This window comes from Pseudophryne corroboree, chromosome 1 (genome assembly GCF_028390025.1).
Source record: "Pseudophryne corroboree isolate aPseCor3 chromosome 1, aPseCor3.hap2, whole genome shotgun sequence".
NCBI lineage: Eukaryota > Metazoa > Chordata > Amphibia > Anura > Myobatrachidae > Pseudophryne > Pseudophryne corroboree.
The window spans coordinates 378,042,098-378,064,407 of record NC_086444.1 but is presented as its reverse complement, the minus strand read 5'-3'; the positions used below and the strand labels follow the sequence as shown (position 1 = coordinate 378,064,407).

At 47.6% G+C, this 22,310-nt stretch overlaps 1 protein-coding gene across 5 annotated transcripts in view; it reads right to left on the bottom strand.

Annotated features, from left to right (window-relative positions):
- The window catches only part of CIT (citron rho-interacting serine/threonine kinase), a 541,532-nt gene that overhangs the window by 410,650 nt on the left and 108,572 nt on the right, over nt 1-22,310 (bottom strand). The window lies entirely within an intron of this gene.

Genomic DNA, 22,310 nt, shown 5'->3' with positions numbered 1-22,310 from the left:
AATGTGTATCACAGGACGTATTTGTCCCCTCATAGATGATTTAGAATTGCACTCACAAGCTCCCACAACTGCCCTAGATGTGGTCAAGAGGAAGCGGATCTTTACCATAACTTATGGGGTATCTGGTCTCTAGGTCGAGCATACTTAGGTCAACAATGTCTAGGTCGACAGTAACCAGGTCGACATGTTCTAGGTCGACATGAGTTTTTCACAATTTTTTTCATTTTTTTACTTTTTCATACTTCACGTTCTACGTGGATTACAATTGGGAATAGTAACCTGCCCGAAGAAAGGTGCGCGAAGAGAGCCATGTGAGGGGACATGGTGTACTAATTGGGGTTCCCGGTCACTGCGCGGTGAAAACGACAACATTTTAAAAAAATAATAAAAATAAATCATGTCGACCTTTTGACCTGTCGACCTAGTTACTGTCGACCTAAGTGTGGTCGACCTTCCATAACACACCCAACTTATGGGTGTGTTCAGTGGTTGAAGAATTTTGGAGGCGGTTACACCAAGAGGACGAAGCCCACTTAGTCCAATATGTTCTGTTCACTCTAGACTGGGCCAGTTTGGGTTTTGACCCTAGTGGGCAGAGACTTATCCAAGGTAATAGAAATTTGTTATTGGCATTAGGTGCGGCAGCAAAGAAAACCATACTGCAAGAATGGATACATTCCAGTCCGGTTAACTTTCAATTAGACAGGGATAAGCTTCACTTCATCTTTAGTATGGACTGGGTAGAAACCTTATTTGATAAAGAGAAGATTAATAATTTTTTGATACTTGGGAAATGTATATCTTAATGGACTTTGCTGATTTTGCTTCATTTCATTAAAGAGCATAAAATGTGTGCAATAATTACTGTGGTGGCCAATGTGTGTGTTTTGGTCATGTGGAGGCCAATGTGTGTGGGGTGGTTTTTCCAGTGGGGGCCAATAAGTATATATGTTTGCCCATATGCGACAATGATTGTGTGTATTTTCAAATGGTGTACTTATTGTGCGCCTTCACAATTTAAATCTTGTTCGATGTGTCGCGAGTTGAAAAAGGTTGAAAATGACTGTAGTTGAGACATGGTTAACTTAAGCTTTCATACTCACTAACCAGTAGTACATTCGGTAGCGCCTCCATTCTATGTGTGACTTTTTCAGTACATTACTTCCAGAGTGGAAACATCCAAAGAAAATAGGATTTTAATACCTACCAGTAAATCCTTTTCTCGTAGTCCATAAGGTATATTCGGGAATCTAGTACGATGGGGTATAGACGGGGTCCAAAGGAGCCAGTGCACTTTAAATTTCTTCAACTGGGTGTGCTGGCTCCTCTCCTCTGTGCCCCATCCCACAGGCAGTTATAGGTAAAAACGTGCCCGAAGGAGAAAGGACATATATGAGAGAAGGAATATGATAACAAAGAATGGTGAGATTTACATACCAGCACACCACTAACATATAACAACCAGCAACGGCTGGTAATAACAACAGCAATAGCTGAACAGGTAACCACATAACAAGAACCTGCAGAAAAGTCAACGCACTGAGGCGGGTGCCCAATATCCCTTATGGACTATGAGAAAAGGATTTACCGGTAAGTAATAAAATCCTATTTTCTCTAGCATCTATAAGGGATATTGGGGAATCTAGTACGATGGGGATGTCCCAAAGCTTCCAGAACGGGCGGGAAAGTGCGGAGACTGCTGCAGCACCGCCTGCCTAAACTGGGTATCCTCTTTGGCCAGGGTATCAAATTTGTAGAACTTCACAAAGGTGTTCTTCCCCGACCAGGTAGCAGCTTGGCATAGTAGCAAGGCCAAGACTCCATGGGCAGCCGCCCAGGAGGAGCCCACTGATCTTGTAGAGTGGGCCTTCAGAGACTTAGGAACAGGTAAGGCTGCCGACACATAGGCCTGTTGGATAGTAAGCCTAATCCAACGAGCAATGGGACTGCTTTGAAGCAGAGCAACCCTTTTTCTGCACATCACAGAGCACGAACAAGGAATCAGTTTTTCTGACCCGAGCTGTGCGCTTGACATAGATCTTCAAGGCACGCACAGCATCCAATGCCTCCGGAAGAGCAGAAGCGTCAGAACTGGATGGAACTACAATATGTTGATTCAGATGAAACGCGGAGACAAGCTTCGGCAAGAACTGCTGTCTAGTCCGGAGCTCCGCTCTGTCCTCGTAAAAGGCCATGTATGGACTTTTACACGATTAGGCCCCCAATTCTGAGACACGTCAAGAAGAAGCGAGGGCCAGTAACATCACCGTCTTCCATGTGAGGTACCTGTCTTCTACAGTCATCAGAGGTTCAAACCAGGAGGTCTGTAGAATTGCCAACACTACATTCAAATCCCAGGGTGCCGTAGGCGGCACAAAAGGTGGTTGTACGTGGAGTACCCCTTCCAAGAAGGTCTGAACTTCTGGCAACACTGCCAATTTCTTCTGGAAGAAAATGTAGAGGGCTGAAATGTGGACCTTAATGTAATCCAGACGTAAGCCCTTATCTTCACCAGCCTGCAGGAAACGTAAGAAACGTCTCAAGTGAAACTCTGCATCGGAAACGTGCGTTTCCCACACCAAGAGACGTATGTCTTCCAGATATGATGATAGTGTTTTGACGTCACAGGATTCCTGGCCTGAACTATGATAGCAATAACCTTCTTGGAAAGGCCCTTGTGAGCTAAGATGGTCCGCTCAAACACCATGCCGTCAAAGGAAGTCACAGAAAGTCCAGGTAGACTACCGGTCCTTGTTGAAGAAGATCTAATCTTAGTGGTAGAGACCAAGGGTCTTCGACAGACATGTCCAGAAGATACGCAATACACTCCCTCCAAGGCAAATCTGAGGCAATCAGAATTACCTGGACCCCTTGATTCCTGAATCGCTTTAGCACTGTTGGGAGCAATGGAATCGGTGGAAACAGGTAGACCAGCCGGTACAGCCAAGGCGAAGCCAGTGCGTCCACTGCCCTCGCCTGAAGGTCCCTGGTCCGTGAGCAATACCAGGGAAGGTTTCTTGTTGAGACAAGAAGCCATCATGTCTATTTGTGGGCAATCCCACCGGTCGATGATCTGCTGGAACACCAGATGGTGGAGCCCCCACTCCCACGGGTGGAGATCGTGACAACTCAGGAAGTCCGTCTCCCAGTTGTCCACACCCGGAATGAAGATTGCTGACATTGCTCTTGCATCTTTTTCCGCCCAGAGGAGTATCTTTGACATCTCTCGGATACAAGCTCAGCTTTTTGTCCCTCCTTGGCGACTGATATACGCTACTGTCGTGGCATTGTCCGACTGTACTTGGATCGCACGATCCTTGAGCAGAGGAGAGGCCTGAAGCAGAGCACTGCGGATCGCCCGAAGTTCCAGAATGTTGATCGGAAAGAGGGCCTCGTGGGCTGACCACCTGCCCTGGAACTGCGCCCCTTGGGTGACAGCTCCCCATCCCCGTACACTTACATCCATCATGAGGAGGGTCCAATCCTGAATCCTGAAACTCCAGCCTTCCAGGAGATTGGAGGACTGCAGGTGACATCCGAATCATTCGGTGCATTTGTAGATGCAATTCAGACCACTTGCTCAGGAGATACAACTGAAACGTTCTGGAATGGAACCTCCCATACTGGATCACCTCGTATGAGGCAACCATCTTTCCCAACAATCGTATGCAAAGATGGATGGACACTCGAGTAGGTTGGAGCACCATGCGGATCATCTCCTGAAGTGTATTCGCCTTGTCCTCTGGTAGAAACACCTTCTGGGCCACAGTATCCAGCAACATTCCCAGGAACAGGAGCCTCTGAGTTAGCTCCAGGTGGGACTTCTGTTGGATTCTCAACTTACAGAAGATGGATAGTGCGGTCGATATGGAGCAATAAAAGCTCCTTGGATCGAGCTTTTATCAGAAGATCGTCCAGATAAGGGACAACATTGACCCCCTGGACCCGGAGTTGGAACATCATCTCCGCCATAACCTTCGTGAATACCCTCAGGGCTGTGGACAGGCCGAAGGGCAGTGCCTGGAATTGGAAGTGATTGTCCAGAAGGGCAAACCGCAGGTACGTCTGATGAGGTGGCCAAATTGGAATATGGAGGTAGGCATCCTTGATGTCAAAGGAGACCATAAATTCCTGTTCTTCCAGGCCCGTAATCACTGCTTGCAAGGATTCCATCTTGAACACCTTCAAATAAGGATTCAAGGATTTTAGATTTAAAATAGGTCTGACTGAACCATCCGGTTTCAGCATCACAAACAGGTTTGAGTAAAACCCCATGCCGCGTTGCGGTATTGGAACAATGACGTGGGACTGGACAAACTTTTGAATGGCCTGTTGCAACGTAACTTGCATATCTTCCAAAGCTGGTACGCTTGATTTGAAAAATCGTTGGGGAGGAGTACTGTCGAACTCAAGCTTGTAGCCCTGAGAAACAAGATCTTTGACCCAGGTATCCTGGCAGGAAGTCTCCCAGACGCAGCTGAAGTGACACAGTCGAGCTCCCACCTCGAGATCCCCTGGGCACAGTCATGCTGAGGCCTTAGTGGAAGCAGAACCGGTGGACTGTTCCTGAGAGCTGGTGCTTGCAGGTTTTCTGGACTTACCTCTGGTGCCTCTAGTCGCATTGGAGGCACCTCTGGCCTTAGATCGAAATCTGTGAGACTAAAAGGACTGGACAGACGTTCCTGGATAGGAGCGTCGTCCCAGAGGGGAGAAACGTGGATTTTCCAGCCGTAACTTTGGAAATCCAGGTATCCAATTCAACCCCAAAGAGCCATTACCCCGAAAAGAGGAGGGATTCCACACTAAGTTTGGATTCCGTGTCCGCTATCCACTGACGCAACCACAAGGCCCTGCGCGCCGACACAGCCACGGCAGAAGTCCGAGCATTACTGTTCCCCATCTCCTTGAGAGAATCACAGAGGACACGTGCAGTGTCCTGAATGTGTTTTAGGAGGGTTACCATAGTAACTAAGGGAATATCCCCCGAGAGGCCCCCCTGAATTTGAGTGGCCCAGGAATGAATGGCATAAATCATCCAGCAACCCGCAATGACTGGCCTTTGTGATATACCGGCTGCAGTGTATATAGACTTTAGGGTAGTCTCCATCTTCCTATCCCCAGGATCCTTCATGGTAAAGGAGCAAGGGGCAGGCAGCACCGTCTTTTTAGATAGGCGAGAGACGGATACACCCACCCAAAAGGGAAAGTGCGCAAAAACTTTTTGGACACTCTAAATTTTTTGTCTGGATTTTACCAGGTCTGTTTGAATAGGTCATCTAACTCTGTAGAGACAAGGAAAGTGACAAGAGGCTTGTTTTGTACAAAGATAAACAACTGCTGTGACGCAGCGTCCTCTAGAGGGAGCTTTAACACGTACCTTATAGCCAGAATTAGGGGTTCAATACCCTGAGTAGAATCGGGATCCCCACTAACGAGATCCAGGTTATCCCCATCCTCCTGTATATCATCATCTGTATAAAAGAGTAGAGAAGAGGGGGGGCTGTGCATCAGCCCTAGCAGCTAAATCTGCAACAGCTTGTTGTAGTAGCTGTGTCTTCTGTACATTAGCAGTGAGCTGGTATGACATATCTGACATCATAGTCTTAAGAGACCCTAACCAATGGGGCTCTGGACCCTCTCCCCCAGCCCCTTCACTGATTTGTGAATCTTGACTGCATTGTTCACATGAAACAGAATCAGTAGATAATAGAGAGAATCTAGTGTGACATACACTGCACAGCTTGTGTTTACCCATGTTTCACAGTAAGCACAAAACATACACATACACACAGACAGTTATATTGCAAGCCTGCCCTACTGTATGTGAGAGGGGAGAGAGAGAGAGACACCAGCACACCCTGAGCTGCACAGCCCCAGTGGGGCTGTCAGCTCCCTATAATACAGTAAACACTAACAATTTATATCCTAAATAGGATCCAGATAGTGTACAATAGCAACTCTCCACCTTTGCTACACCCTGTACCAGATATCCAGCGTGGCTGAGGAGTCAGGATGCGCTGTGTGAGCTGTATATGGCTGCAGTAAGCAGAGGAAGGCACCAAAATGCCTCAGGTCCCGCTCTGATGTAGCTCCGCCACCTCCAATGGCGCAGGAGTTACACTAATATATTATACTGGCAAAGTCTCCTTTTTAGCTCAAAACATCACAAGTGCAAGTCAGGCCTTTTGTGCCAGTTCCAAACGGGGGATCTTAGCAGGACCCACCCCGGAGGGTACCGTACACTACGCCCGTGGTCAGCAGCACTTTGAACCGGGGGACTACCATAGTAGGGCCCCTGGTTTGTACTCACCACCGATGTCACCTTCAGGCAGCATTAGGGGTGTGCGGCGTGCTGCGGCTGTGACAGCCAAGACGCAGTACCCCACTGAACAACAATTCCTCAGGACGGTGGTCCTGCAGCAGGGAAGCGGATCTGCACCTCGTAAGGCCGGTGTGTCCCCCCCCCCTCCCCCCTTAACTCCCACGGTGTAGGTATGCTGTTGCCCAGACAGCATACCGAACATAACAAACAGCAAAAAAGAATTGAAGAAAACTCTCTGAAGCTCAGAGATGTGCATCCTCTCCTGAGGGCACTCTTTTCTAAACTGCCTGCGGGAGGGGGCATACAGGGGAGGAGACAGCACACCCAGATGAAGAAATTTAAAGTGCACAGGCTCCTTTGGACCCCGTCTATACCACATCGTACTAGATTCCCCAATATCCCTTAGGGATGCTAGAGAAACATAAATTTGCTGCGCTGATAAATCATCACCAGGCTTATACCATCCTTACAGTGAAGCATGGTGTTGGCAGCATCATGTTGTGGGGATGTTTTTTAGCAGCAGGAACTGGGAGACTAGTCAGGATAGAGGGAAAGACCGTCACCCCTCAGACTGCAGTGACAGTTCATCTTTCAGCAGGACAACGACCCTAAGCACACAGCCAAGATATCAAAGGAGTGGCTTCAGGACAACTCTGTGAATGTCCTTGAGTGGCCCAGCCAGAGCCCAGACTTGAATCCGATTGAACATCTCTGGAGAGATCTGAAAATGGCTGTTCACAGATGCTTCCAATCCAACCTGACGGAGCTTCAGAGGTGCTGCAAAGAGGAATGGGCGAAACTGCTCAAAGATAGGTGTGCCAAGCTTGTGGCATCATATTCAAAAAGACAATCACCCAATTGAGCTGGTTTGGGATGAGTTGGACCGCAGAGTGAAGGAAAAGCAGCAAAAGTGCTCAGCACCTCAGGGAACTCCATCAAGACTAGTAGCAAATATTTGAGAACTGCGCTTTACCACTTTTACCTTGATTAATCTGCTGCTATGGAGAAAATAAGGGATTTCCACACACACCTGAATAAATATAATAGGATTTTAATACCTACCGGTAATTCCTTTTCTCTTAGTCCGTAGAGGATGCTGGGGACTCCAAAAGGACCATGTGGTATAGACAAGATCCGCAGGAGACATGGGCACTTTAAGACTTTAATGGGCGTGAACTGGCTCCTCCCTCTATGCCCCTCTTCCAGACCTCAGTTATAGGAACTGTGCCCAGAGGAGACGGACATTTCAAGGAAAAGGATTTTGTTAAACTAAGGGTGAGATGTGGTGTGAGCTGGTATGTATCTCACCCTTAGTTTAATAAAATCCTTTTCCTTGAAATGTCCGTCTCCTCTGGGCACAGTTCCTATAACTGAGGTCTGGAGGAGGGGCATAGAGGGAGGAGCCAGTTCACGCCCATTAAAGTCTTAAAGTGCCCATGTCTCCTGCAGATCCTGTCTATTCCCCATGGTCCTTTTGGAGTTCCCAGCATCCTCTAGGACGAAGGAGAAATATATAAAAGCAAAAAATGTACTCCCAGTGCTATTAATCGGGTACTTGACGCTACATTCACAAATCTAAATGACAATTTTCATGTAAAAAATATATATATTTTATTTTTCTAAAAGGATTTCAATATCATTCATCATATAATAATAAAAGTTTAAATACTATTCCTCTATCACATGTGGGCTTAAGTTACTCCTTCAAGACTGTTAGAAAACCATTCCAGGAAACTACCTCATGAAGCTGATTGAGAGAATGCCAAGAGTGCGCAAAGCTGTCATCAAAGCAAAAGAGGGCTACTTTGAGGAATATCAAATATAAAACATATTTTAATTTGTTTAACACTTTATTTTGTTTACAACATAATTCCATATGTGTTATATCATAGTTTTGATGTCTTCAGTATTAATCTACAATGCAGAAAATAATTATAATAAATAAAAACCAGAGTATGTTTTACTCCTAAATCTGTCACCATAGATCTGCTGACAGTCAGTTCTGAATGCCAGTTTATTATTTACACTGCTGCTATCCTTTCCATGCGCACAAACATGTATGATTGTATGCTATGATTTCATACGTACTCCAGCATACTCTTACACATGTGATTATTCATGTTGCATATTCAGCTGCTGTGTTATGTTTTCATTGCATTATCTTGGTGCATATTATTATTGCATTTTATTGTTTATTTTCACAGTTTTACCAATTTCCTCCATTATATAATAAACACCATTCTTCAGATAATCACATCTGTTTAGGTTTTTGGAAGTAGAGTTGGTTATGCTGTCTTGATAAATTTGATCAAGGAAGATCTCAGTGAGAACAGAACATTGAGTGTCAAGAATTTAAGGGACACCTCCTCCAATGGTTCAAACGGAAGGACATTAGGGGATCTAGAACAAAATTCAAGTCCATAGGTCCATGATTTCTGTTAAAGAATCGTTTCTTTAAACCGCCTGTAAGAATCTAATAATTTAAAACAGTGGGGCAGATGAATTAAGCCTGGAGAAGTGATAAAGCAGTGCTAAATGGAAGGTGGTAACGCAACAGCCAATCATTACGGGTTTGAAAAATGACAGTCAGGAGCTGATTGGCTTGTGTGTTATCACCTTATACTTATCAATGCTTTGTCATTTCTCAAGGCTTAATACATGTGCCCCAGTATACTTAATGCTGACACTTGAACTTTCAGTGTTGAAATAGCCAAACCCTTATTCAGGATTCCAGCACCTGTAAGACTGATGTACAGTATTTTCCAAGTTGAATTTATTTCCAGCCCAGGATATAAACTTGTCCCACATTCAGGGGCATAACTCCCAGAGGCAATGGATTAAGGGAACCCTCCTCCAATGGTTCAATGGGGGAAGCGGCCCAACCTCTCTCAGGTTTAATGGTCCCGTTCCCCGCTGACAAGACACTGTTCTCCTGAGGGAACTATTCGCAAGCCCCGCCACGGCGAGCGTACAATCCCGCAGCACGCCGCCACCCCTAACAGAGCCAGTAGAGTGGTGAGTAGGGCGCCGGCTATTATGACGGCATGAGGGTACGGAGACGCACGGGGCGGAACGGGTCTACGGACACAGTACACAACTGTGTCCCCATACACTGTACACAGTACTCATACTGGCACAACAACCTTAAAACGGTTTTCTCCATTTTAAGCACCAGATTCTTCAGGTAGTATAAAAAAAAAAAAGCGGGAAGACCGCGCGCCATTGAAGGGGCGGGGCTTCACTATGAGAGGATTCAGCAACTCACTAGCGCAATTTTCCCTCTGCAGTGGACACATATGCTGACAGGACAGGGATGCGCAGCTACTCCAGTGTGACTCCAGATTACAGTATTTGAGGAATTGGGGATGACTCCGCACCAGTCAACCGTGGATACATCATTTTTTTTTTTATTAATCAAAACCAGCAATTCATATTTTGTGTGGCTAATTGCTCACTATTAAACCTGCTGGTGGTGCACCATAGAGTCAGTAATCATTTAGAGTACAAAAGAAGTGGAAAGAAAGAAGACTCTTGGTTGGTGCACTCTTGAAAAAAAATAAAAAGGGGACGTATGTCAATATGAATTATGATAGAAACATAATATATAACTTTTAATAGGAACAATAATAAGATTTTACTCACCGGTAAATCTATTTCTCGTAGTCCGTAGTGGATGCTGGGGACTCCGTAAGGACCATGGGTAATAGATGGGCTCTGCAGGAGACTGGGCACTCTAAGAAAGATTTAGTACTACTGGTGTGCACTGGCTCCTCTCTCTATGCCCCTTCTCCAGACCTCAGTTAAGGAAACTGTGCCCGGAAGAGCGGACATTACAAGGAAAGGATTTTGGAATCCCGGGTAAGACTCATACCAGCCACACCAATCACACCGTATAACTTGTGATAACATACCTAGTCAACAGTATGAACAACAACAGAGCATCAGACAAACCTGATGCAACCATAACATAACCCTTATTTAAGCAATAACTATATACAAGTATTGCAGAAGACGTCCGCACTTGGGACGGGCGCCAAGCATCCACTACGGACTACGAGAAATAGATTTACCGGTGAGTAAAATCTTATTTTCTCTAATGTCCTAGTGGATGCTGGGGACTCCGTGAGGACCATGGGGATTATACCAAAGCTCCCAAACGGGCGGGAGAGTGCGGATGACTCTGCAGCACCGAATGAGCAACTCTAGGTCCTCCTCAGCCAGGGTATCAAACTTGTAGAACTTTGCAAAAGTGTTTGAACAAGGAAGGTGGGCTCTTCTTGGGCGGCTGCCCGAGGGGTCTCGGCATTACAGCTTTGCCGACCAAGTAGCTGCTCGGCAAAGCTGTAATGCCGAGACCCCTAGGGCAGCCGCCCAAGAAGAGCCCACCTTCCTTGTGGAATGGGCTTTTACTGATTTTGGAGGCGATAAGCCAGCCGCAGAATGAGCCTGCTGAATCGTGTTACAGATCCAGCGAGCAATAGTTTGCTTTGAAGCAGGAGCACCCAGCTTGTTGGATGCATACAGGATAAACAGCGAGTCAGGTTTCCTGACTCCAGCCGATCTGGCTACATAAATCTTCAAAGCCCTGACTACATCTAGTAACTTGGAATCCTCCAAGTCACGAGTAGCCGCAGGCACCACAATAGGTTGGTTCAAATGAAAAGATGACACCACCTTTGGCAGAAATTGCGGACGAGTCCGTAATTCTGCCCTGTCCATATGGAAAACCAGATAGGGGCTTTTACATAACAAAGCCGCCAATTCTGACACACGCCTAGCCGAAGCTAAGGCCAATAGCATGACCACTTTCCACGTGAGATATTTTAACTCCACGGTCTTAAGCGGCTCAAACCAGTGAGATTTCAGGAAACTCAACACCACGATAAGATCCCAAGGTGCCACTGGTGGCACAAAAAAGGGGCTGAATATGCAGCACTCCCTTTACAAACGTCTGAACTTCAGGTAGAGAAGCTAGTTTGTTTTTTTTGGTTTTTTTTTATGAAAGAAAATGGATAGGGCCGAAATCTGGACCTTAATGGACCCCAATTCTAGGCCCAAAGTCACTCCCGACTGTAGGAAGTGAAGGAAACGGTCCAGCTGGAATTCCTCTGTAGAGGCATTCCTGGCCTCACACCCAGCAACATATTTTCGCCGTATACGGTGATAATGTTTAGCCGTCACGTCCTTCCTAGCCCTTATCAGCGTAGGAATAACCTCATCCGGAATCCCTCTTTTCCACTAGGATCCGGCGTCCAACCGCCATGCCGTCAAACGCAGCTGCGGTAAGTCTTGGAACATACAAGGTCCCTACTGCAACAGATCCTGCCCTAGAGGTAGAGGCCATGGGTCCTCTGTGAGCCTTTCTTGCAGCTCTGTATACCAAGTCCTTCTTGGCCAATCCGGAACAATGAGTATTGTTCTCACTCCTCTTTTCCTTATGATACTCAGCACCTTGGGAAAGAGAGGAAGAGGAGGAAACACATAAACCGACTGGAACATCCACGGTGTCACCAGTGCGTCTACAGCTATCGCCTGAGAGTCTCTTGACCTGGCGCAATACCTCTGTAGCTTTTTGTTGAGGCGGGATGCCATCATGTCCACCTACGGCAGTTCCCACCGACCTACAATCTGCGCGAAGACTTCGTGATGAAGTCCCCACTCTGCCGGGTGGAGGTCGTGCCTGCTGAGGAAGTCTGCTTCCCAGTTGTCCACTCCCGGAATGAACACTGCTGACAGTGCGCTTACGTGATTCTCCGCCCAGCGAAGAATTCTGGTGGCTTCTACCATCGCCACCCTGCTCCTTGTGCCGCCTTGGCGGTTTACATGAGCCACTGCGGTGATATTGTCTGATTGAATCAGAACCGGTTGGTCGCGAAGCAGGGTCTCCGCTTGACTTAGGGCGTTGTATATGGCCCTTAGTTCCAGGATATTGATGTGAAGGCAAGTCTCCTGCCTTGACCACAGCCCTTGGAAATTTCTTCCCTGTGTGACTGCCCCCCACCCTCGGAGGCTTGCATCCGTGGTCACCAGGACCCAGTCCTGAATGCCGAATCTGCGACCTTCGAGAAGGTGAGCACTCTGCAGCCACCACAGGAGAGACACCCTGGCTCTGGGGGATAGGGTGATTAACCGATGCATCTGAAGATGTGATCCGGACCACTTGTCCAGTAAGTCCCATTGGAAGGTCCTCGTATGGAACCTGCCGAAGGGAATGGCCTCGTATGATGCCACCCTCCTTCCCAGGACTCGAGTGCAGTGATGCACTGACACCTGTTTTGGTTTTAATAGATTCCTGACCAGTGTCACGAGCTCCTGAGCACTCTCTATCGGGAGATAAACCCTTTTCTGGTCTGTGTCTAGGATCATGCCTAGGAGAGGCAGATGAGCTGTAAGAACCAACTGCGACTTTGGAATATATAGAATCCAGCCGTGTTGCCGTTACACTTCCAGAGAAAGTGATACGCTGTTCAGCAACTGCTCTCTTGATCTCGCTTTTATGAGGAGATCGTCCAAGTACGTGATAATAGTGACACCTTGCATCCGCAGGAGCACCATCATTTCCGCCATTACCTTGGTGAATATTCTCAAGGCCGTGGAGAGACCAAACGGCAACGTCTGAAATTGGTAATGACAATCCCGTACCGCAATTCTGAGGTACGCCTGATGAGGTGGATAAATGGGGACATGAAGGTATGCATCCTTTATGTCCCGAGTCACCATAAAATCTCCCCCTTTCAGACTTGCAATGACCGCTCTTAGCGATTCCATCTTGAACTTGAACCTTTTCAGGTATATGTTCAGGGATTTTAAATTCAATATGGGTCCGACCGAACCGTCTGGTTTCGGGACTACAACATGGTCGAATAATAACCCCCTCCTTGTTGAAGGAGGGGAACCTTGACCACCACCTGTTGAAGATACAATTTGTGAATTGCAGTTAACACTGTTTCCCTCTCGTGGGGGGGAAGCCGGCAGGGCCGTCGGTGAGGGGCATCTTCTCAAAGTCCAGCTTGTATCCCTGAGACACAATATCTATTGCCCAGGGATCTAACAGGGAGTGAACCCACTTGTGGCTGAACTTACGAAGGCGTGCCCTCACCGGGCCTAGCTCCGCCTGTGGAGCCCCAGCGACATGCGGTGGATTTTTGTAGAGGCCGGGGAGGACTTCTGCTCCTGGGAACTAGCTGTGTTGTTCAGCTTCTTTCCTCTGCCCCCGCCTCTGGCAAGAAAGGACGCACCTCGGACTTTCTTCTTTCTTTATTCGAAAGGCTGCATTTGATAATGTCGTACTTTCCTAGGCTGTGCAGGAATATAAGGCAAAATATCAGAATTACCAGCTATAGCTGTGGAGACCAGGTCCGAGAACCCTTCTCCACACAATCCTCAGCCTTCTATATGCCTCTTAAGTCGGCATCATCTGTCCATTGCATATTCTACAGGACACGTCAAGCAGAAATCGACATAGCTTTGACTCTAGGACCCAGTATACTCATGTCTCTTTGGGCATGTTTTATATATATATACCTATCTCTTAAGACAGCATCTTTAAATAAGAATTTACTTACCGATAATTCTATTTCTCGGAGTCCGTAGTGGATGCTGGGGTTCCTGAAAGGACCATGGGGAATAGCGGCTCCGCAGGAGACAGGGCACAAAAGTAAAGCTTTTACAGGTCAGGTGGTGTGTACTGGCTCCTCCCCCTATGACCCTCCTCCAGACTCCAGTTAGGTACTGTGCCCGGACGAGCGTACACAATAAGGGAGGATTTTGAATCCCGGGTAAGACTCATACCAGCCACACCAATCACACCGTACAACTTGTGATCTAAACCCAGTTAACAGTATGATAACAGAGGAGCCTCTGAAAGATGGCTTCCTAAACAATAACCCGAATTAGTTAACAATAACTATGTACAAGTATTGCAGATAATCCGCACTTGGGATGGGCGCCCAGCATCCACTACGGACTCCGAGAAATAGAATTATCGGTAAGTAAATTCTTATTTTCTCTATCGTCCTAAGTGGATGCTGGGGTTCCTGAAAGGACCATGGGGATTATACCAAAGCTCCCAAACGGGCGGGAGAGTGCGGATGACTCTGCAGCACCGAATGAGAGAACTCCAGGTCCTCCTTTGCCAGGGTATCAAATTTGTAAAAATTTACAAACGTGTTCTCCCCTGACCACGTAGCTGCTCGGCAGAGTTGTAATGCCGAGACCCCTCGGGCAGCCGCCCAAGATGAGCCCACCTTCCTTGCGGAATGGGCCTTAACAGATTTAGGCTGTGGCAGGCCTGCCACAGAATGTACAAGTTGAATTTTGTTACAAATCCAACGAGCAATCGACTGCTTAGAAGCAGGTGCACCCAACTTGTTGGGTGCATACAGTATAAACAGCGAGTCAGATTTTCTGACTCCAGCCGTCCTTTAAATGTATATTTTTAAGGCTCTGACAACGTCCAACAACTTGGAGTCCTTCAAGTCGTCTGTAGCCGCAGGCACTACAATAGGCTGGTTCAGGTGAAACGCTGATACCACCTTAGGGAGAAAATGCGGACGCGTCCGCAGCTCTGCCCTATGTCGAATGGAAAATTAAATAAGGGCTTTTATAAAACAAAGCCGCCAGTTCAGATACTCTCCCGGCCGAAGCCAGGGCCAGTAACATAGTCACTTTCCATGTGAGATATTTCAAATCCACATTCTTTAGTGGTTCAAACCAATTGGATTTGAGGAAATCTAAAACTACATTTAGATCCCACGGTGCCACCTTAGGCACCACAGGAGGCTGTATATGCAGTACTCCTTTGATAAAAATCTGGACCTCAGGGACTGAGGCCAATTCTTTTTGGAAGAATATTGATAGGGCCGAAATTTGAACCTTAATAGATCCCAATTTGAGACCCATAGACAATCCTGATTGCAGGAAATGTAGGAAAACGACCCAGTTGAAATTCCTCCATCGGAGCACTCCGCTGCTCGCACCACGCAACATATTTTCGCCAAATACGACGATAATGCTTCGCGGTGACTTCCTTCCTTGCCTTTATCAAGGTAGGAATGACTTCTTCTGGAATGCCTTTTCCTTTTAGGATCTGGCATTCAAACGCCATGCCGTCAAACGCAGCCGCGGTAAGTCTTGAAAAAGACAAGGACCCTGCTGAAGCAGGTCCCTTCTCAGAAGTAGAGGCCACGGATCGTCCGTGACCATCTCTTGAAGTTCCGGGTACCAAGTCCTTCTTGGCCAATCCGGAGCCACTAGTCTTACTCCTCTTTGCCATATAATCCTCAATACCTTTGGTATGAGAGGCAGAGGAGGAAACACATATACCGACTGGTACACCCAAGGTGTTACCAGCGCGTCCACAGCTATTGCCTGCGGATCTCTTGACCTGGCGCAATACCTGTCCAGTGTTTTGTTGAGGCGAGACGCCATCATGTCCACCATTGGTTTTACCCAACGGTTTAATAGCATGTGGAAAACTTCTGGATGAAGTCCCCACTCTCCCGGGTGAAGGTCGTGTCTGCTGAGGAAGTCTGCTTCCCAGTTGTCCACGCCCGGGATGAATACTGCTGACAGTGCTATCACGTGATTCTCCGCCCAGCGAAGGATCCTGGCAGCTTCTGCCATTGCCCTCCTGCTTCTTGTGCCGCCCTGTCTGTTTACATGGGCGACTGCCGTGATGTTGTCCGACTGGATCAACACCGGTCTTCCTTGAAGCAGAGGTTCCGCCTGGCTTAGAGCATTGTAGATTGCTCTTAGTTCCAGAATGCTTATGTGAAGAGACTTTTTCAGGCTCGACCACACTCCCTGGAAATTTCTTCCCTGTGTGACTGCTCCCCAGCCTCTCAGGCTGGCATCCGTGGTCACCAGGATCCAATCCTGCATGCCGAATCTGCGGCCCTCCAATAGATGAGCCTCCTGCAACCACCACAGAAGGGATACCCTTGTCCTCGGCGACAGGGTTATCCGCAGGTGCATCTGAAGATGCGACCCTGACCATTTGTCCAACAGATCCCTTTGCATGGAATCTGCCGAAAGGGATTGCTTCGTAAGAAGCTACCATTTTTTCCCAGGACTCTTGTGCATTGATGTACAGACACCTTTCCTGGTTTTAGGAGGTTCCTGACCAGGTCAGATAACTCCTTGGCTTTTTCTTCGGGAAGAAAAACCTTTTTCTGAACTGTGTCCAGAATCATCCCCAGGAACAGCAGACGAGTTGTCGGCATTAATTTGGATTTTGGAATATTCAGAATCCATCCGTGCTGCTTTAGCACCTCTTGAGATAGTGCTAAACCCATCTCTAGCTGTTCTCTGGACCTTGCCCTTATTAGGAGATCGTCCAAGTATGGGATAATTAATACGCCTTTTCTTCGAAGAAGAAATATTATCTCGGCCATTACCTTTGTAAAGACCCGAGGTGCCGTGGACAAACCAAACGGCAGCGTCTGAAACTGATAGTGACAGTTTTGTACAACGAACCTGAGGTACCCCTGGTGTGAGGGGTAATTGGAACGTGGAGATACGCATCCTTGATGTCCAAGGATACCATAAAGTCCCCTTCTTCCAGGTTCGCTATCACTGCTCTGAGTGACTCCATCTTGAACCTGAACTTCTTTATGTACAGGTTCAAGGACTTCAGATTTAGAATAGGCCTTACCGAGCCATCCGGCTTCGGTACCACAAAAAGAGTGGAATAATACCCCTTCCCTTGTTGTAGAAGAGGTACCTTGACTATCACCTGCTGAGAATACAGCTTGTGAATGGCTTCCAAAACCGTCTCCCTTTCTGAGGGGGACGTTGGTAAAGCAGACTTCAGGAAACGGCGAGGTGGCTCTGTCTCTAATTTCAACCTGTACCCCTGAGATATTATCTGCAGGATCCAGGGATTTACCTGCGAGTGAGCCCACTGCGCGCTGTAATTCTTGAGACGACCGCCTACCGCCCCCGAGTCCGCTTGCGAAGCCCCAGCGTCATGCTGAGGCTTTTGTAGAAGCCGGGGAGGGCTTCTGTTCCTGGGAAGGAGCTGCCTGTTGCTGTCTCTTCCCTCGTCCTCTGCCTCGTGGCAGATATGAATAGCCCTTTGCTCTCTTATTTTTAAAGGAACGAAAGGGCTGCGGTTGAAAGGTCGGTGCCTTTTTCTGTTGGGGAGTGACTTGAGGTAGAAAGGTGGATTTCCCGGCCGTAGCCGTGGCCACCAAATCCGATAGACCGACCCCAAATAACTCCTCTACGCATCGCCTGTCCACTGTCGTGTCCATAAAGCTCTTCTGGCCGAAATGGACATAGCACTTACCCGTGATGCCAGTGTGCAGATATCTCTCTGTGCATCACGCATATAAAGAAATGCATCCTTTATTTATTCTAACGACAGTAAAATATTGTCCCTGTCCAGGGTATCAATATTTTCGATCAGGGACTCTGACCAAACTACCCCAGCACTGCACATCCAGGCAGTCGCAATAGCTGGTCGTAGTATAACACCTGCATGTGTGTATATACCTTTTTGGATATTTTCCATCCTCCTATCTGATGGATCTTTAAGTGCGGCCGTCTCAGGAGAGGGTAACGCCACTTGTTTTGATAAGCGTGTTAGCGCTTTGTCCACCCTAGGAGGTGTTTCCCAGCGCTCCCTAACCTCTGGCGGGAAAGGGTATAAAGCCAATAACTTCTTTGAAATTAGCAGTTTTTTATCGGGGCACCCCACGCTTCATCACACACGTCATTTAATTCTTCTGATTCGGTAAAAACTACTGGTAGTTTTTTCACACCCCACATAATACCCTGTTTAGTGGTACCTGTAGTATCAGCTAAATGTAACATCTCCTTTATTGCCAAAATCATATAACGTGTGGCCCTACTGGAAAATACGGTTGATTCGTCACCTTCACCACCGGAATCAGTGCCTGTGTCTGGGTCTGTGTCGACCGACTGAGGCAAGGGACGTTTTACAGCCCCTGACGGTGTTTGAGGCGCCTGGACAGGCACTAATTGAGTGTCCGGCCGCCTCATGTCGGCAAACGACTGCTTAAGCGAGTTGACGCTATCCCGTAATTCCACAAATAAAGGCATCCATTCTGGTGTCGACCCCCTAGGAGGTGACATCCTCATATTTGGCAATTGCTCCGCCTCCACACCAATAACGTCCTCATACATGTCGACACACACGTACCGACACACAGCAGACACACAGGGAATGCTCTATACGAAGACAGGACCCACTAGCCCTTTGGGGAGACAGAGGGAGAGTCTGCCAGCACACACCAAAAAGCGCTATATATGACAGGGATAGCCTTATGATTAAGTGCTCCCTTATAGCTGCTTTTATATTAATATATTGCCATTTATTTTGCCCCCCCTCTCTGTTATACCCTGTTTCTGTAGTGCAGTGCAGGGGAGAGACCTGGGAGCCTTCCTGACCAGCGGAGCTGTGACAGAAAATGGCGCCGTGTGCTGAGGAGATAGGCCCCGCCCCTTTTTCGGCGGGCTCGTCTCCCGCTATTTAGTACATTTAGGCAGGGGTAAATATCTCCATATAGCCTCTGGGGCTATATGTGAGGTATTTTTAGCCTTTTTAAAGGTTTTCATTTGCCTCCCAGGGCGCCCCCCCCCCAGCGCCCTGCACCCTCAGTGACTGCCGTGTGAAGTGTGCTGAGAGGAAAATGGCGCACAGCTGCAGTGCTGTGCGCTACCTTAAGAAGACTGCAGGAGTCTTCAGCCGCCGATTCTGGACCTCTTCTTGCTTCAGCATCTGTGAGGGGGCCGGCGGCGTGGCTCCGGTGACCATCCAGGCTGTACCTGTGATCGTCCCTCTGGAGCTTCATGTCCAGTAGCCAAGAAGCCAATCCATCCTGCACGCAGGTGAGTTCACTTCTTCTCCCCTCTGTCCCTCGTTGCAGTGATCCTGTTGCCAGCAGGAATCACTGTAAAATAAAAAACCTAAGCTAAACTCTCTAAGCAGCTCTTTATGAGAGCCACCTAGAATTGCACCCTTCTCGGCCGGGCACAAAAATCTAACTGGAGTCTGGAGGAGGGTCATAGGGGGAGGAGCCAGTACACACCACCTGACCTGTAAAAGCTTTACTTTTGTGCCCTGTCTCCTGCGGAGCCGCTATTCCCCATGGTCCTTTCAGGAACCCCAGCATCCACTTAGGACGATAGAGAAATATATATATATATATATATCTCTATATATACATATATATATCTATATGCATACTAGGGTCTCAATCTCTGCTGATAAGGTACCTGTCCACGCTGCCACAGCGCTATAAACCCATGCCGACACAATCGCCGGTCTGAGTAGTGTACCAGAATGTGCACGCTATCTGCAGGAGCCCTGAGAATAGCTAGTGCTACCTTTTGGGCAAACGTGACACCCTAGGGGAAGATTCCCATCACATCCTGGCCCTAGTGGGGAAAGGATACTGCCTGAGAATTCTTTGTGGGAAGCTGCAGTCTCTTGTCTGGAGATTCCCGCTCTTTTTCCTCATGAGAGGAGGGAAATTTACCTCAGCTTTCTTCCCCTTAACAAGTGTACCCTTGTGTCAGGGACAAATGAGTCATCAGTGATATGCAAATCATCTTTTATTACAATAATCATATATTGAATACATTTCTGCCATTTTGGCTGTAACTTTGCATTATCGTAGTCGACACTGGAGTCAAACTCCGTGTCGATATCAGTGTTTATTATTTTGGATAGTGAGCATTGTGAGACTCTGAAGGTCTCTGTGACATAGGGACAGACATGGGTAGATTTCCTGTCTGTTCTCTAATCTTTTGTGCAATAAATTCACCTTAGCACTTACACATTTCCAAACAGGTGTCGGCGTTGTCGACGGAGACACCCTCTCACACATATTTGCTCTATCTCCTCCTTAGGGGAGCCTTTTACCTCAGACATGTCGACACACACGTAACGACACACCACACACACAGGGGATGCTCTATTTGAATACAGTTCCCCCACAAGGCCCATTGGAGAGACAGAGAGAGAGTATGCCAGCACACACCCCAGCGCTATATGACCCAGGAATCACACAGTAACTTAGTGTTAACCCAGTAGCTGCTGTATATATTGTTTTTACGCCAAATTTATGTGCCCCCCTCTCTTTTTAACCCTCTCTATCGTGCTTCTGCAGGGGAGAGCCTGGGGAGCTTCCTCTCAGCGGAGCTGTGGAGAGAAAATGGCGCTGGTGAGTGCTGAGGAAGAAGGCCCCGCCCCCTCAGCGGCGGGCTTCTGTCCCGCGATTTGGTGTAAAAATAATGGCGGGGGCTCATGCATATTACAGTGCCCAGCTGTATATATGCTGCTTTTTGCCAGGAGGTATTCAATTGCTGCCCAGGGCGCCCCCCCCCCCATCCTGCGCCCTGCACCCTACAGTGACCGGAGTGTGTGGGTTAGTGTGGGAGCAATGGCGCACAGCTGCAGTGCTGTGCGCTACCTCATATGAAGACAGGAGTCTTCTGCCGCCGATTTTTACGCTTGCTTCAACCCTCCGGCTTCTGTCTTCTGGCTCTGCGAGGGGGACGGCGGCGCGGCTCCGGGAACGGACGACCAAGGTTAGGTTCCTGTGTTCGATCCCTCTGGAGCTAATGGTGTCCAGTAGCCTAAGAAGCGCAACCTAGCCGCAGTTAGTAGGTTTGCTTCTCTCCCCTCAGTCCCACGTAGCAGAGAGTCTGTTGCCAGCAGAAGCTCTCTGAAAATAAAAAACCTAACTAAAATACTTTCTTATTAGCAAGCTCAGGAGAGCTCACTAAAATGCACCCAGCTCTGTCCGGGCACAGATTCTAACTGAGGTCTGGAGGAGGGGCATAGAGGGAGGAGCCAGTGCACACCAGTAGTACTAAATCTTTCTTAGAGTGCCCAGTCTCCTGCGGAGCCCGTCTATTCCCCATGGTCCTTACGGAGTCCCCAGCATCCACTAGGACGTTAGAGAAAAAATATATTCTCACAATTAACACTTTAAATTTACATAGCACTGATGAATATCAGTGTAACTCAGATCGGCAGTGGTGACGGGAATGAATGACGGGTGTGAATATTCCTAAATTTGATTATTCTGTGCAACCTATATAGACTATTGCTGTTTTGTACTGTTGGTTATTATACTTGTACAGATATAGGTATAGGTCAAATTATGTCAAGATAGAGAGGATTCTCAGGATCACATTCTTTATCTATCCAGCAGTAAAAGGTTAAAAAGCTGAAAAGTTGTCCGCCAATAGTAAATATGGAGAGGAGTATAGTAACAGAGTGAATCTGCTGTCAATGTTAGACCAGAGTGTTCCCAAATTTTCAGCCTACTATACCGGGTATTCCCAGGTGATCTCCCGCCTGGTACTGACTCGGCCCTATACTGTATTGCTTCCAATATCGGACAAGATTTGGCACTTGCAGTATGGTGTGATAGTAGGTCAAAGGAGTACTTATTGCCTCCTCTCCAGAATCATTGTTGAGAGTTCAAAAAACAATAAAGATAATGAGAGAAATAGAGCGGGATCTGCTGTTGGCGTTAGGCAGTAAGATAAGTCCGTAGAGGATAATGGGCGCCCGCCCGGTACTTCGTTCTTCCTGCACTGTTACTTGGTTAATTATTGTTGGTTCAGCTGTTGCTGTTCCTGTTCCAAGTTTGGTTAGCTTGACTTTCCTCTTGTTGCGTGTACTGGGTCGGATTCTCACCACTATCCTTATCTATCCTTCTCTCGAAGTATGTCCGTCTCCTAGGGCACAGTTTCCTAGACTGAGTCTGGTAGGCGGGGCATAGAGGTAGGAGCCAGCCCACACTATCAAATTCTTAAAGTGCCCATGGCTACTAGTGGACGGACCCCAGTATCCTCTAGTATAGAGGATATTAGGGAGGCGGGGTGTACCAGGGCTTCTGAGCCAAATCCCAAAATGTTTACCTTGAAATAGAGATATTCCCCAACTTTGCACCTGCTCAGAGTAGGAGAAGTGAATTTCACGGTAAAATTATCGATGATACATTAA